The 5,865-nt window shown below is 39.7% G+C and overlaps 1 non-coding gene across 1 annotated transcript; it reads right to left on the bottom strand.

Annotated features, from left to right (window-relative positions):
• Positions 1 to 5,369: 5,369 nt before the first annotated feature.
• trnas-gcu (transfer RNA serine (anticodon GCU)) lies at positions 5,370 to 5,451 on the bottom strand. The gene has a single exon. It is a non-coding gene; the product is annotated as a tRNA-Ser (tRNA).
• Between the last annotated feature and the right edge of the window lie 414 nt (positions 5,452 to 5,865).

The following is a 5,865-nucleotide window of genomic DNA, read 5'->3' as shown; positions in this document are numbered from 1 at the left end:
CCGGTGTCATTTTTTTTTAAATTACCATGTAGTGACAGATGTTACCACAAGAGGGCAGTGCAGGTAAACCAAGGAGTTGATACTCTATTCAAAGGCATGATGGTTCTTTGTTCAGAAACAGTTTGGCAGGTCTAACTTCAATTAAGTAAGGAGGCAGCCTACTATTAGTTTTAGCACTGGTGCAAAGTAACTTACAAAGTAAAATACATTTACTCATGTACTGTGCCGAAGTGTAATTTGAAGTTTCTTGTTCTTTGGTTTAGAAGGTAATTTATACTTCAAAGGAAAATCATGGAGTGATGCTTTCACATGCAAGTAGTATTGTGGTGTCAAAATAGAGCTAAATTTATCTTGTGCAAAAATTGGTCATTTGGCCCTAACAATGAGAACTACTTTATAAAGAGGTCAAATGTCAAAATGCCCACATTCAACCAAAACAATGCTAACAGTTGTCAAAAAAAATACAGGAGTTACAAAGATTCTCTGAAATGTAGTTGGATGGAAAAAGTAGCATAACATCAAAATCCTCAGATTTAAGTGTCTTTAAAATTACTTCTGTAAATGATGTGAATAGCTGTATTTAGTTGCTTTTCTTTACTGATACAGTCTAACAGTAACAGCCCTCATGTAGATAATGTTAGATAAAGTTTAAGTGCGTGCAATATCACATCATACCTACTAAATCTGACTAAATCTCTTCACTTGATTACTCCAGTGGAGTGTCTGTACTCATGTGATTTTCCACAATTATTGTTAACCCACATTCTTTCCCATTTCCTGTTCTTTCTCGGGATGATCCGGCCCCTCAGTGAGTCCCAGTCTATTTTCTGTGAGAGTCCTTGGCCTACTTTGTCCCTCTTCACCTCCACGATGGACTTCCTACCTATTTTAGATACAGGGAGATGTCTGTGGAGAGCTCAATTAATAGGTCTCAGTGTCAAAATGAGGCTCTTCTAAACCTATAAATAAAGGCCTTTAGTTCAAAGTGACATTGACACATTTTCATCACTACGACACTCGTTAGAAGAATTTCAAAGCGAGCTAATGCACTTTTGAATGAGCAGCTGCAAAAAGTTCCTTAGAAAAGTCAAAAGTGATTAAACGTGACAGAACAAACCCAAACTTGGAGTTTCACGCCAGAGACATGAGTCTTTACTTAGAGGTTATTGTTCTTATAAATCCTGTCATACATGAATTCTATATTTCTGACATCAGACAGCACAATCAGCACCCTATCGGACTATAGACCACACCTCAAGTGTCCTATATTAGCAGACCAATCATTAGAATATGATTCCCAGTTGCTTGATTGTTATTATGTAAAGCAGACTAAGATACAGTTAATGGATATTTTATTTGGCACACCTGTTCAACTTGCTCAGGACGCATATATCCAATCAGCCAATCACATGGCATCAACTCAATGAATTAATATACATAGACATGGTCACGATGACCTGCTGAAGGTCAAACTGAGCATCAATAGAGAATCAATCAATTTCAGAAACTGCTGATCTACTGAGACTTTCCCACATAATCATCTGCAGGGTTTAATAGTGTAAAAAAGAGAAAAGCAGTTCTGCTGTGACATTCGGATGGTCGGTTAAGAAACTGACCTGAACGACATGAAAGCATGGCTCCATCCTGCCTTGTACCAACCGTTTTGGCTGTTTGTGATGTAATGGTGTGGAGGATATTTTCTTGGCACACTCTGGGCACCGAAGTACTATAAACTTATATGATCCTACTCCTTCCTGTGTAATGAATGATTAGACATAAAGGAGGACATCCACATATATGTGCATTCACACCTATGCAAACAACCTGTACCTACTAAAAGTGACTCAATATTCACACAAAATGACTTATTACCAGTTGCAGAAGTGAGCGCAGCAGCATATACTATGTAAAATATTGTTACTGGCAATTTTTTTGGTGATTTATTGCTTAATTGCTTTAACTAATACTTAAATGAATTAAATCCCCCCCGTGTTAGTACACAGTACATTTACAGATGTAAGCACCACATTCTCTGGCACCTGCCTCTCAAAGCAGCAACACCTCTAAAAATAGGTCACTATAAAGCCCCCGTCTCACATCAACAACACTTTGGCTTGCGCTGTGCACGAATGATTTGCTGCGAGCAAATTGCACAATGCAAGCGGCGCTTCCGGGAAGTACTTCCATGTGACTTTGACCACTATGACCTTAGCACAAACATATATAAACAAACTGACTTTAGAGATTAAAAGCACTTTTTATACCTACAAAATGTTTTTATTCCTACTTTAAAGTTAGTTGTTTTAACAGACTGACTCATCCTTCAGCCTCAAGTGGTCATTTGAGGAACTGCAGCTTTTGGGACTAGTGTGGCTTCAGAGTTTGGCCCATCGCCCCAAACTGGGAAGCAGCTCCAGCCGAGTTTCCGCTTTGCAAGAAGAATCGAAGCAGCAAGCATGGGAACAGTTAGAGCATCTGTCATTCTGACTGGTCAGCATGTCTTGTCCATGTCCCTAACCACTAAAGCTTTTTGTCACTGTCTCTTTACATGACTGGAAGCTCTACAGAAGTCTGTCTTCGGAAGAAGAAACATCCCTCATGTGTCCCAGATGTCTTTTCATGCTGAGGCATCTGTTACTTTCAAGAACAATATGATCTGTGGGACTGCTTTTAGGTTGCTTTGTGGCTGTAGAATTGGATGGGAGTTTTACTTTGAGCAGAAGCGTTGTCAGGGCTTCTCGTTTTGATTAATCTGTCTGACAAATGTGCAAACAGCTATTGCAGAAAGGAGGGTGTGCCTGAGTTACAGCTGAACTGAAGCAAAACGGAGTGATGGGAAAGCAGCCTGCAGCCATCAGTCTCACAGCTCAGGTGTAACAGAGAACATGTCACAGGCGAAATAATTTATAATAGCACATTCATTGCATCTTTCCCAGGGAATGGCTTCATTCGTGGCTCACACCTCAAAATACACCATTAGCATTTGAGATCAAAATACACGCACTGAGGCTCCAGAGAAATGTGACATTAATATATCCATGCAAAGACTCTGACACTGAATATTAAAAAATGATACAGTAATTAATATAATAACATATAAATGACACATTTTCTATATCTATCCAAAAGAGACTTTCAGTTATTTAAATTGTTACATATATTTTGAATATGTTAGTTGAAATTTGCGCTTTGAGACAACATTGAGATTTGTATATTCTCCCTTTGCTCGAGTTGGTTCTCTCCAGGTACTCTGGCTTCATTCTACAGTCCAAAGACATGCTTGTTAGTTTAACTGATGACTCTAAATTTGCCATAGCCAAAGTGAGCATTGACGACCTATCCAGGGTCGGGTTTCAGCCCTAGAACAGCTGGGATAAAGCATTCTTTGTCAAAATATTGCAAAACTACTTGGTTGAAGCTGCTTTCACTTCTGCATAGAAATGTCACTTTTGTAGCTCAGCTGTGGAAATACCACAGGAAATACCAAAGGCAAAGTGCACTGGGCTTCATGATGATCAAAACAGCTCCCAAACTCTATGCTCCTCATTATCCACCCAAGAGAAAGAGCAACCTGTGGAAACATGAGTGTTCCAGCGTTTCATCCAAATAGCATCATCATGCTTTGCTTTTCACTGAATAGGTCAAGTGTTTGCTTTTTTTGTATGTGTGTGTGTGATTTATATTGACCACGGCAGCATTATGTAAAGTGCTAACGGCAAAGCAATCCCAGTATGGCTTCACACCATTCTGATGTGCGCAAGACTTTTCAATTGTGTCTACCATACAAAGAAAAAAACCACAGAATGTGTAAAAACGTAACAGCTTTTTTGTGTTTGCGTGTTCACTTCAAGTGTCATCTTCCACGTAGTATCGTAGCAACAACCGACTGAATGAAGCAGCAACTGAGTGGATGACAAGGGTCTGGGGTAACACAAGCACAGCATCTGCTACTTCTACCCGCCCACCCTCCCCAAGAGTCACCCACGCATCCGCCCGCGTCATCAAGACACAGAACCAACACTTATGACTCACAACAGCAAAAGCTCCACAAGAGCTGTTGCAGCTCAATTGAATTCACTCTGTTGCTTCTATTTTGGGGCCTTTGTAGTGCTTCTATCTTATTAGTGGGTTAGCCCTCTAAACATGATTGCTTTGTGATGCAAAGTAAATTGCGTCTGTAAGTGGTGCTGTTGATAGCACTCGAGTGCGGTGTTACCCTGCCTCTCACTTTAACAGCACGGCGAACCTGTTGCAGCTCTTTCCAGAACATCAGAGTAGAATACCTGTAAATTTACTCACTTTATCTGCCTTGTATTTGATGCTACATTTGCTTAATTTCTTTTCTAACTTCAATACGCAACAATTACTTGCTTTCTTAAAGACCCAGGACTTAATAATTTCTGTCACTTTTTTTATGTCAAAAACAACATAGACCTTTAAATATGGATCTAAAAAGTGCAAGTGAATTGATAAATGACAAGAAAAGATGACATGAAAGGTGAGCGATGTAATGAAGATGAATTGCAGACAGGTCTAATGGGTTCTGTACGGGCAAAGCAGAGCACCTGATACCTGTCATTTGTTCAAATGCGTCATTTGACATCACAAATTGGAGAAAGTAATCTTCATGGCCTTAATTCAGCCTGCAAAATGATCATGCATGACATTTGTTTCATTAGATGGCTTTGTAGGTAAATATCTAGAAGCATTTTAACGATCGGCTCATCTCGAAATGTAGACTCCCAAATTTGGTAAATCTGGTAAACAAATAGGGCTATGATTGTTTTCACAAATGATAAGGAGATGGACGCATGAACTAACCCAGAAGCTCAGAGTTATGTTTTGATAAGAAATTGATAAGAGCCAGTTTGTGAGTCCCAGATGGTACCCAGTATTGTGGCCTACATGGCAGCCATTAATAAGTGATGCAATTTCTGTAGCTAATATGATATGCAGAAATATGTGTAGACTCAAAGGAATGACTAGATGTAAATAACAGTTTTCTTAAAGTGGGCTGTTACTGACATGAATGAAAATAAACTGATGAGCTTACTTTGTACAATTTATTCAGATGCATTTACTTGTCCCGTTTAGACCACTTTACATAAACATTACTAACAAACTGCGGGTATTAACGGACAACTTTTTTTTTTTTTTGGTATACTTTATTAATCCCCTGTAGAGAAATTACACTCTCCATTTAACCCATTCACCCAGTGAAGCAGTGGGCAGCCACCAATCTAGCGCCCAGGGAGCAGTGTGTAGGGACGGTACCTTGCTCAGACGTACCTCTGGGTAGCCGTTCGGTGGATTTGAACCCCCCGATCATTGGGCGAACCTAGTGAGCTATCTCCTCCCTAAAATGAGACCGACGAGGATGGGATTCGAACCCACGCGTGCAGAGCACAATGGATTAGCAGTCCATCGCCTTAACCACTCGGCCACCTCGTCATGTGCTATTCAGACACTCAGGGTATTTCAGAGATGCTTATTATTATGAAGGTTTTTGAAAGCTCAAGGTCTTGTTGTTTGTGAACTACCACTAGAGTTAATGCATCCTCATTCATCAAGCATCTCCTGTTATAAAACTATGCCTTAATGGCTACGAAAAAAGGTAAAACAATTAAAAAAATAAACTGTTAGCTACAAAGCCTGAATATATGGAAATATACATATATAGAAAATATACAAGCAGTGACAGCACTTAAGCACCTCCTCACGCTTGCGTTATCTTCAGCAATCATATATATATACTGTATATGAATTAAAGGCAGAAGCGAAGAAAAGAGAGAAAGCTAACCAGTTTCCTCGTGAATGCAACCAGTACAGCATGGCTAGCCGCGTTATAGAGGGATTAACAGCGCA

The sequence above is a fragment of the Oreochromis niloticus genome, linkage group LG19, assembly GCF_001858045.2.
Source record: "Oreochromis niloticus isolate F11D_XX linkage group LG19, O_niloticus_UMD_NMBU, whole genome shotgun sequence".
Classification (NCBI taxonomy): domain Eukaryota; kingdom Metazoa; phylum Chordata; class Actinopteri; order Cichliformes; family Cichlidae; genus Oreochromis; species Oreochromis niloticus.
The sequence above is the reverse complement of the archived record's forward strand: the minus strand, read 5'-3'. Positions and strand labels throughout refer to the sequence as shown.